At 35.9% G+C, this 11878-nt stretch overlaps 1 pseudogene; it reads left to right on the top strand.

Annotated features, from left to right (window-relative positions):
* Positions 1–6499: 6499 nt before the first annotated feature.
* On the top strand, positions 6500–11686 carry LOC112100943 (annotated as a pseudogene).
* Positions 11687–11878: the final 192 nt, after the last annotated feature.

The following is an 11878-nucleotide window of genomic DNA, read 5'->3' as shown; positions in this document are numbered from 1 at the left end:
TTTTTCATGACCTAAAACACAAAACAACTACTAAGTATGAGTACAATGTAAACTTGCAGCATTGTATTTCATATATGGGACAAACAATTTAGTCTCAAATTTTTTTGGTGCCATTTTTTAGGACATGAAAGAGCAGACTTTAAACATGCAACATGTGATGTGAACATGAAACATGAAATTTACATGTAAAAAAATTACGTAAAACATGCAACAATTGAAGAGAAATATACAATAAGTAAAGTTAAACAAGCAATGACATTAATTAAACATGAGTAGAGTGTAAACATGTAATAGAGTCTGTTATAAATGAGACAGATGATGACAAATGCACAACATAGATGTCAAACATGAAATGGACTGGAAAATCCTCATTTTTGGCTTTATTTAAGATATGCAACAATTAAAGTAAAACATGTAATAGGAGAGGTCAAACATGCAATAGTTCACGTGAAACATGTAATTATTGAGGTCCTATATGGAACACATGAAGCATGTGTAAAAAATTTCATCAATTTAAGTGAAATATGCAATAAGTAAGGTCAAACATGCAACATGAAATTTATATGTAAAAAATTCATGTAAAACACGCAACAATTGAGGTTAAACATGCAATAATTGAGGTTAAACATGCAACAATTGAGGTTAAATATGAGAACCATGTAAACATACAACAATTCACATGAAATATGCAACAACTGAGGTCTAACATGCAACACGGACATAAAAAAAGTGCTTTCTTGTTATCACTGAAGGAATAGAAAAACCTATCACATTTACCACTTTCGTGGGAATAGTGGCTCTGATACCAGTCGGGGGCCACTACTTCACCCAAAAACACCAAATACCAAAGAGTGGAAGGGGTGACACACAAGGCGAACTGTAGTTGCTTTTATCTGATTGGTGGTGATAACACTGTTTTCTGATGCACAGGATCCTCGAAGAGGCAAGTGCAGAGCATACTTAGTGTATGGGTGGAAATGAACGATGATGATAGTCTTTCCTTTTCTTATCAGGATTTCAAGAAAGTAGGGAAGGAGATTAGAAAGCCATAAATGTGCACAAGGTGATTTTTTAAACTTTCAAACTTTTCTTATTCCTTCAACAAAGCTTCTTATAGGACGAAGCTAAGAAAACGACAAACGTTTCTGACAAGAGCTCAGCAAACGCACATGGGCTAAAGCAAAAGTTGGAACAATTATTACAAAAGCAAAAGTCAAAAAGCAACCACTTTCTTGACAAGAGCCCGACAAACACACATGGGCTAAAGTAAAAGTCAAAAAACAACCACAATTATTACAACATTTTTTAAAGTGTGAGCTTAAAGAAAAAGTTGGGAGATGCTTTTTCAAAAGCTATGAGATGGGGACAAGTTGTCGACATCACTGTCTACTTCATCAAATAGGGACATAGGTTGTCGTGTTGGAGAATTATTAGAAGAGTTGTCACAAGAGTTGACAGGTGTCTTGTTTAGTGGGGCAGAAGATGCAAGGTGAGTGCTTGGAGTCTTTTGCAAAATTTCTGGAAAGGAGAGGAGAGAATTCTTCCCAATGATTGAGAGTCTTGGAATATAATGTCTATGTAGTCCGGTCTTTCTTCCTTTATGATGATTCCGTTGGTGGGTGGAGTACTGCTTACACCAGGTGGAGGTAACATGAGAATTTCATGTTAAGGACCTTATGAGGTGTGCTGGATGGGAGTTGAAGGTGGTTGGTAATGGTTGATATCAAAGAGGAAATTCCTTAAGGTTGAAATAATAGTGGGATCATGTTTAGGAGAGAAGAAGTGGGCAAGGTTTTCCATTCATAGAGCTAATCCTGAGTCCAAAAGAGGTTGGTAACAGGATATTGAAAATAAGGACTGTGGATAATGAAGACTGATGTAAACTGATTGGCTTCACTTGTTGGAATTAAGTGAAGGTGATTTTGGTGGTGAATGCAGGTGAGTTCTTTTCTCCACCAAGGGATGGGAGAAAACCACTCAAGAAGAGTCCATAATAGAGAACTAGCATTCTCAGGAGTGTTGAGATGTTAGCGCATTGCTTGGACTAGAAATAATAGAGTTGTAGCATAGAGAACCGTTATACACCATATGTACCATAATTCATCTTCAGAGATATCCTTAAATGGACTAACTGAAAGACTTGTCAAAAACAAATATAGTGATGAGATTAAGGATAAAACTATCACAAGCACATGGGATGAGCCATATTCAGATCCTGTTCAAGTTCCCGTCAGACCTGTTACAAGAGCTAGAGCAAAGAAATTCAAAGAAGCGCTTAATGGATTGATTCAAGCAACTTGGGCTCAATCAAATTCATGGAGGCCCATTGAATGAATCGCACATGATAAATGCATGATTCAGGCTCTTAAAGTTTCCAAATACTCACTTCCATGAAATAGGGAGCTGGCTTAAACATTATGGCAGAAAAATATATTATTTTCCTTTTTCAGATACTTGAGGAGGCTATTAGGGAATCAAATCAGTTATTTCTATTTTAATCGCCTAGTTTCCATTTAATTGATGTAAGGCATTTAAGACAATTAGGATCCTGATTTAGTTTAAATTCTTTCCTATTTACTTAGATTAGGATTCTGATTTGATTTACATTCTTTCCTATTAGGGAAGATTTAGATTTAGATTTGATTTTTTTGTTAGGATTTATTTCCAAAAATTCTTGTAACCAAACCCTATATAAAGTACTCATTCAATAAACAGAAAAGAAGTTTTTTGATGCAATTGGTGAGAGAGTTAATTCTCTTTGGTTCTTTACGAACTCTTTGAACTTATCGGATTTCTGTGGCGTTCAAATTCTTGACTTATCAATCAGACCATCCATAGCTGATTGTGGTGTCTTCACATACCAAGGTTCGTGCTTTCAATAAGCATTGGGTCGAGGTTCCATTCCATTCCTGGTTTAGATTCAATCTTGGGAACTAAATTGATTAGGGTCGCGTCAGTTCTTGACGGGGTTCGTATAAGATAGATAAATTTCTGGGCGAAGTCTTTGATCTGGATTTCTGGATAAGAGCTTGATTAGGTAAAGAGGTCATCGTGGCTATGACAGGAAAATATGTCTGAGAGGTGATTAGTGAGATTTTGTTTAGTCTGGACAAGAGGTCAGGTATGAGGTTTTGATTTCCCTTTATGTGTTTTACTGAGAAGTCATATTGGGAAAACCAATTTTTCAATCTCAGTAGCTGTTTATCAGGGAGAGTTTTTAAATTCAAGGATCTTGGGGAACGAAGAGTTGTCAAGATGGATGTGAAAGTGATGACCAATCATATGGAACTCAAATTTTTTAATTCCATACTTTTGTCAAGATCTCTTTATATATCACATGGTAGTGCTTCTCAGAGTCCTTGAATTGCCCACTGGCATGGGCACAAAAAAGTTCTTTGTCATCTATGAATTCGAGTAGAATGGCACCCCAGTATTCGTAGCTAGCATTGGTTTGGAGAATTCTTTGACCAGTGGATAGAATCTTTAAAGCTGGAGGATTTTGAGCGATCAGCTTCAGGTGTTGGACAACAGATGTCTGATTTGGATCCCAAAGGGGGGACTTCTTCTTCAACATTTTAGATAGCAAGAAATCCCAAAGATAATTGATTATCCCGAGGAATTGTTGGATTTGTTTTTTGGTCAAGTGCTATTTGGAAAGTATAACAATTCTTGTGCTATATGGGGCCCTGAACGATAGCATCCATCCTCAAGGATCATGCCAAGAAATTCAATTGTGGAGTGACCTAGCGTGCTTTTCTTTTCAGAAAGTGTAATACCGTGGGAGTTCACTAGGGTGAGGAAGTGGTCCAACAACTTTTGGTGAGCCACGTTGTCTTTGTAAAATAGGAGGATGTCGTCAATATAGACTACTGTGTGATGGAGGATTGACTCAAAGATTTTGGTCATAGCTTTTTGAAAAAGAGAAGGGGCTACCTTTAAGACAAATGGCATGACAGTCCACTGATGATGGCCAATGCCTAGTTGCCAAAAACCTGCTTTAAGGTCAAATTTTAAGAATACCTTTGCATCATAGAGGTGGACGAACAAAGATTGGATTTTGGGTAAAGGGAACTTGTCATCTTGAAGAAAACAATTTAAGGGTTGGTAATCAATGATAAGTCTCTTCTTTTTCTGAATGATTTCATATCATTTTTCCACATAGAATGCTTGACATGCCCAGTCTAATTTGGTGGGTTCAATTAGACCTTGTTGGAGGAGGTCTGAACATTCTTGTTGAGCCAATTTAAGATATGTAGGAGACATACCTGGATGTGTGGCTTTGGTGGGGTAAAACTTCTGTATATGGCTTAAATTGTCTTTTATAGGAGTCTCCTGCAGCTATGATCTGCAGTCTTTTGGATAAGGCCAAGAGATCAAAGCCAATTAATAAATCCTTATTTGGAAGCTCTGAACCAATAATCTTTGAACATATGACACAACTTGGAAAAATTTGTACCCCAATGGGAGCCTTATTGATAAGGCTGATTTGAAAGATTTGGCCATCTGCAGCTCTGAAATTTTCGATATGTTTTACCCAGCAGTTTGGAGGGAGGATTGAAGGGTGCAACATACTTTTCTGGGCACCAGTGTCTATGAATCCAATAACCGAGATGGGTTTATGAAATTTTGAAGGGAGAATATGGACTGAGATGGAGGGTATGGATATGGGAGACTGAGCAACAGATGCTCAGAGAGTGTGGACCATGTCGATTATTTGGACCTATTCTGAGTTAGAGGTAGAATCGGTATCTCTCTCTTCGAGAGCAAAGACTGTTTCTTCATTGGCACTCTTTTGTTCTAAAAATAAGGACTCAATATCATCATGGGCTGATATGACAGAGGAGGTTTGTAAATGATGGAGAAGACGACTGGACTTTGCCGGCTTATTTGGGCAATTTTTTGCAAAATGCCCTTTCTTTTTGCATATGAAGCAGCGACTGTTTTTTGGGTTCTTGGAAGAGAAGGGATCTTTTTGTTTGAAGAATCGGTAGGGTTTCTTTGGTCTGGAATAAGACTTCTTTTTGGAGAAGACTTTTTTGAAATGGGATTTCTTCTTTAAGGAGCAGGTGCAGTCTTTTTCATCTCCGCACTTTATCTTCAGATGAGGCTTCTTGCATCGACTTTTGAATGGTTGATGGTTTTCCATCAAATCTTTGAAAAATTCTTTTTGTTCACATAGACATTCAAGGCAGCTCACTGCTAGTTGATAAATTTTTCCAAAAGACAGGTTGGAAATGTCTAATTGGTGGAGGTTCACTTGCCGTTGTAATTCAGGCTGAAGTTCTTTTGGCAAAGAGGCTACAAACACATGTTTGAGTATTGGGTCATTAAACCCATTTAGTTTATAGAACAGGGCTGACATGCGCTTGTAATGATAATCCAAATCTTTTTGTTGAAGTGAACAACACTTCATTTGAAAATATTCTTTTCGCGCCAATTCATTTGCTGGGACTGCTTCTCCGATGAATTATTCATACATGAGGCCTAGTGTTGTGCCCACGTTAGGAATTTGTATGAACTGCAATTGTCTATATTGACCAAGAATATCGAACCAGTCTCTTAGTGAACCAAGAAATCTGGAACTAAATTCTCTCAGGACTGATTGGACTGATAAACCAGGCCTAAGCATTTGGACATCGATCCAGGCTGTAAATTCCTGTAACCGTGAGGGCCATTTCACCTTAGGGATGTCATCAAGAGTGAATCAAGGACCATTTGAGGGTTTAGGAGCCGTGTTAGGTCGATTAGGAGGAATTGTGCTCGTTTCATCTGATTCCTCCACTATGGGTGTATTAGATGGGAATTCTGATGGAGAAGGATCATTGGAACTAGTGGATGGTATGGCAATATAGTAATCTCAGCAAATTCAGCTTTCGAATTTGAGGCAGAATCGAATTCACTTACTGATTTTGATTCAGAATCAAAAGATTCGGAAGGAGAAGTTAAGTGCAGTAAAGGGACTGAATGGGCAGCATATTGTTGACTGGGTTGGCTAGGATGTTTATTCTTAGCTTGTGGGGGAAGATTTGAAGCTGGAGGAGTGTCGACTCTGGTTAGTTGTTTAGGAGGTGTTTTTGAAGAGGACTAAAATAACTTGTAGGTAAGGCTGAGCTTGAGCAGATCTTGTTTTGAGATCTATTTGGGGGTCTGTACGATGGTTGGTACAGACTCTGTATCAGCTAATATCATTAAAGCCTCAGCTGATGTATGCGGAGTTGGCAGATCAAGAGCATGGTTTTGAAGTCGGTATGCCAACTGATGGTGCAATGTTGCCATTTTGGATGATACAATCTATTCAGCTCCCTGAAGCTGGATCTGAACTCTTAAGGTTGTGGGTAGATTGGGATCTTGAAGAGAGGTTGAAATTTGGGTAGAAAGTAAGTAGTGAGCTTCCAGCATGAAGGGTTGTAAGGACAGTTCCAATAACAACATGTTGATATTCTTTAAAACAGGTATCAAGAAGGGCTAACCGAGCAGTTACTGGTAAATCTTTTAGGCCATGAAGGGTGAGGATTATTCTGATACCCCCAAGGTGAAGGTGAGTATAACATTCCCATTTCCAGGAGGCTATAAGCTCAAAAGGTATTTCAAAAGTTACGTACTGTTCTGCTTGGGTGGCCTGAATTAAACATTGATCCAATCGGGAAGACTGGATGTATTCTTTTGAAAGAGGTCGTTTGGTAGAGATGAGAATTTTGATACTTCGGGTAAAAGAATTGGGTCGTTTGTAAAGATGGTATGGGCTAATTACGGGCATGGATGATTCACTTATCTAGGCTTACTCAGGGATATAGGAGTATTCTACCAAGTTTTCTATTTTTGAGGCTGTATGTTTAAAACATGAGGATGGGAGAGAAAGAGTAGATGAAAGAGTAACAAGATTTGGGGCAATAGAGGATTCTAAAGAAGATGATGCCACGATATGAAAAAGTGCTTTCTTGCTATCACTGAAGGAATAGAAAAACCTATCACATTTACCACTTCATTTTTTGGCCTTGTTCAAGACTAAGAACCAAGTAAACATGCAACAATTCTTATGAAATATGCAACAATTGAGGTCAATATGCAACGCAGACATCAAACATGAAACAGGCAGGAAATTTTTTATTTTCTGACTTTGTGCAAGACATGCAGCAAGCGAGGTCAAACATTCAATATGAAGTTTACATGTAAAAAAGTCACATGAAACTTGCAACAATTAAAGTCAAACATGCAACAATTGAGATTAAACATAAGAACCACGTAAACATGCAATAGAACATGTGACATATGTGAGACAAGATGTTGAACATGCAACATGAATGTCAAACATGAAATGGGTGGGAAAAGAAATTTTTAGGGGCATTTAGAATAATAAAGTTGAGACAAGTAACAATATAAAGAAAATTTTGATGTTAAATAGAGGATATCACTTATAAAATATGAAACAAATATTTGTCTTTTATTATATAAATTTTTTATTTTTTAATCTTTATTGTGATAAGATTATATCTTTCTTTCATTTTCTTTTTATTTGATTTTTTTTAATATTAATCATATTTTTTCACAATTTCTTAATTACTACATTATTTTAATTTATTTTTTTTAATATTAAAGAAAAAGATCAATTGGTTAAGAAAATGATTACACCAAGTCTTTGGCTACCAAATGGTAGCCAAAGACAACAACGCATTTCTTTTTAAGAGCCTGGTAGCATATCGGCTATTGCCAATGTAGCCCCAATATATATTTATTGGATTATTTTTAAAAACCTAGGTTTGGAGTAATTACAGCTAGATGATGAGTTTTCTTGTATCCTCACTTACCTCCCTTACTGTTAGTATGAATACATATTGACTGTTAATAGACTATCAAAATGACCAAAGTACCTTTTTAAAATTTCAGTCAAACTACATACTCTTCTCTAAAAAGAAAAAAGATTCCTCACTATTGAAAGGCTCCACACCTTATTTTAAGTGAGAAAATAATTTTATTTTTATTATTAAAAAGTATTCTACCTTAACCGTTTTGTTCTCATTCTCTTAAAATGTTAATATATTATTATAAAAACAGAAAACAAATGGACAAAACTATGTTACACAAAGCAAATATACTCGTTAAATAAATAATAAAAAATGCTTAGAATTCTTAAGAACAACTAGTATTTGTACATTAGCAAAAGAAATACAAGGCTGCAACTATTGCACAATGTAGCAAGATTATACATATAATTAACATAAAACCATTCATCTATCTCTTCATCCTATTTTTTACCATCCCCATTGAACTTGCCACCCAAATCACAAACCCTATCCCAAACCTTCTTTTCAACATTCACAACCGACAACCTTGGTTGTCTAAACAAGCCTCACCCTTTCAACTTTTCATCACTCTACTACTCTTGTGTAGTGCAAAAGATACCCTCTCACTTTTGCACAACTAAGCCATCCAAAGGGAAGTTAATAATTTCTCCCAAAAAAGAAGAGGAAAGTTAATTCCCAAATCAATAACACTTTTTTTGAGCTTCTAAAGAGAAAGAGAAAGAAAAAATTTGATAAATAATCTTTGAAGCTGAAACCTAAGCATCAAACCACAACCCGACAATCTTTTACTTCAGTTTTTAGCCAAAACCCGCCTCTCAAAATCCTACAAAAATCACTAAAAGTCATTCTTTTATCATTTGATCCTATTTAGGCCTCACTTCAACTAGGTTTTATATTCAATACCAATGGCAAAACCCGTGCGTCGTCGATGTTTACTGGTTGGCAGTCTTTTCCGACCACTCAAGCTTGTTTGATTTTTTCGTTCATAGGTTAAGCTAAATTTGTGAAGATTTGCTTTGGTTACAGCGGCTTCAAAGGGGGAGTGAAGTGGAAATGGTTTGATTTTCTCGCAATGAGAGTGAAACATTTTGCTTTAGTTTTGTGTAATGAAGAAGAAAAATCAATCTTTTACAAGATGGATATCAAGTGAAATTGAGTACTATAATTATTCATTGGGTATTTTAGGGTTTCAAAGAATTTTTGTTTAAGTTTTGAAGTTTTTGGATCTTCAACAAGTCTTTTACATATTTATCCTCGTATACTAACGTTATACGAGTATTCAGACTAACAGTAGGGGAGGTGAGTAAAGATATAAGGAAACTCGCCATCCAACTATAATTACCCTATACCTCAGGGGAGGTCTTTTAAAATAACCCTATATTTGTTTTTATAGAGTGGAGACTCCCCAACTTTAATTGCTTCATAACTATTAAACTGAACCATTATCGTACGTTTAAGTAGAACTGTTATAGAACCGTAACAAACTCGTCGTTTTAGTTTGGTGTTTATTGATTTTTATTTTGGTATTTAGGTTTTCTCTTAGGAAACTGACTGAAGTCTTGAACTCCCAATTCAGGCATCATAGTATATCTCACATTCACACTCACTTAATCGGGACTTTCTTAGTATATCTCAAAATCAATCTTAAAATTCATTCTCAAAAGTTGACATGAGCACTAGTATTGCAGCAAACACTGAACTCTCGCATTGTTTTGCATCATTAATTAATTACTTTCCCAATAAGCCAAATCCCACCAACTATGTATTACTCAGTTGTGCATATGAATGTAAAATTTCTTTTCTTTCAATAGCCTCCAAAGGAGTAAGAGGTCAATTGCCTTATTCTTTCAATGTACGGAAGTGGTAGTAATACTAGCAAGGGGTAACTTATAAAGATGCTTGGGTGGATATAGATGTTGGGTCTAAGCTTCTTAGAAGAATTGCTAAGATGGCTCCAAGGATTTGAGCTTTTGGCGGTCTTTTCCCTCTCGATAATCATCTAATTCTTATTATTTGTTTGATTATCTAGGATTTTTCTTAGAATGGGTTGCTTATCTTCTGATTGAAAAATTAACATTTAGTAGTTTCTTGTGATTTGAGTAAGCTATTGAAACTACTTTTTGGTGTTATTGTATTAGTTTGCTCATGAGTTTCTTTCGAACAGGTGATTCTTAACTTGTTGCCGGCACTGATGGTGTGGGAACTAAACTTAAGTTGGCATTTGAAACTGGAATCCACAATACAATTATATATATAGTGTTAGTAGAATTAGCTTCTAATCTAACTCTCTTTCAGGTTGCAATGAATGTCAATGATATTGTAACTTTTGGGGCTAAGCCATTATTTTTCTTAGATTACTTTGCAACAAGCCATTGGGTATTGATCTTGTTGAAAAGGTACATGTGATAATCATAATAGTTGGGGATGTATAAATCGTATCAATTATTCTGCTGCAGCAAATTTGGCTTGATTTTCTGTTGTTCTTCTTCAAGTCATAAATGGTACTGTTGCCGGTTGTCAACTATCTGACTGTGCTCTTCTAGGAGGTGAGGTGTTTATATTTTTATCAAGTATTTAGTTACTACTGCTCTATAGAAATGTCATTTTAGTACTGAATTTAAAGATAGAGAAAATCTAATTTTAGAATCTACTTATCAAGTAATGACAACCTCATTCAATCTTGAAATGCTCAAGGAGCCTACCATAAATGTTGGCTCCCATTTTAAGGCTCGGTTCTTATTATAGGAAGTAAGAGATCATAAGAGTCCAACAAACTCACATGTTTTATCAATTGTCCTTACTGTAGATTTACTATTGTTTATTCAATGTTTTTAGTTAAGCTTGCTGGATATGTTGTGCCTTTTAGACTGCAGAGATGCGTGATTTTTATGCGGCAACTGAGTATGATCTCAGTGGTTTTGCTATTGGTATTGTTAAAAAGGATTCGGTTATTAATGGGAAAAACATTTTGGCTGGAGATGTACTCATTGGCCAACCATCTAATGGAGTCCATTCCAATGGTTTCTCTCTTGTAAAATGGTTATAATTGTTATTCCATGTTGAAATATATCCAAAGGCTTGATTGACCATATAAAGTATATTTGTTGTAGTAGCTTTCTTCTAAACAAAAACTAACGTATCCCAAAATCCTACGATTTGAACCTATGTCTCTTAATAGGGTTTTGGCCCAAAGTGGCCTTTTACTTAATATCCAACTTCCTAGTGAAAACATTTCATTGGATAAAGCTTCAAGTAGGTTTTTTCATTGATATCTATTTAATATAGATGGCTGCGCATTGCCATTCTAACTAATGCTAAAACATAGATATTTTGGTCAAAAAGGTGCTGGACATAATTAGCAAGGGAGGAGAAAAAGGAATACTTCACATCGTTGGTAGTGGTTTCACAGATAATATACTGTGGGTGTTCCCCAAAGGCTTAGGTGCTGTTCATCTATGAGGATTCCTGGAAAGTTCCAGTTGTATTTGAATGGATCCAACAGATGAAAGCAATTTTTCAATACGTGCTACTAGATTCTATGACTACGTTTAACGAATTTGCAAATATTGATCATCAATTTTTAGTTTTTAGGCTTATCAAGTGGGATTTTTATAGGCTTAATTTTCATAAATGTCTTGTTACTTATTTGATTATGTATTTCACAGTAGTTACACATGTATTTCACTTAATTTTGGCTATTGACTATTTGTTTAGGTTCGAAGAATAGAAGATAGTGAGATGAGGTGAACTTTTAACATGGGTATTGGGAAGGTCCTCGTTGTGAGCAAAGAGGCCTCCCGCAAAATACTTGAGAGAGGACATAGAGCATACACACCTATCACCTTGGTGAGGTTGTAAATGGTAAAGGATTGAGCTATGGCTAAAGTGTATATTGCTTCTAAATTATTTCATCTCTGTGTTGTTGTGATGGGGAACAAAAACATGGCCGGATTATTGTTTTCACACTTTCAACCTTCATGGCTATAATAGATTTTGTCATTTTATTAAAATGTTCTTAATGTTTTACTGCTTAACATCAACAGATGTTAAGCAAAGGTAAATGAGTCCCAGTTCAG

This window comes from Citrus clementina, unplaced genomic scaffold, assembly GCF_000493195.1.
Source record: "Citrus clementina cultivar Clemenules unplaced genomic scaffold, Citrus_clementina_v1.0 scaffold_2, whole genome shotgun sequence".
NCBI lineage: Eukaryota > Viridiplantae > Streptophyta > Magnoliopsida > Sapindales > Rutaceae > Citrus > Citrus x clementina.
This window is presented reverse-complemented; position numbering and strand designations above follow the sequence as displayed.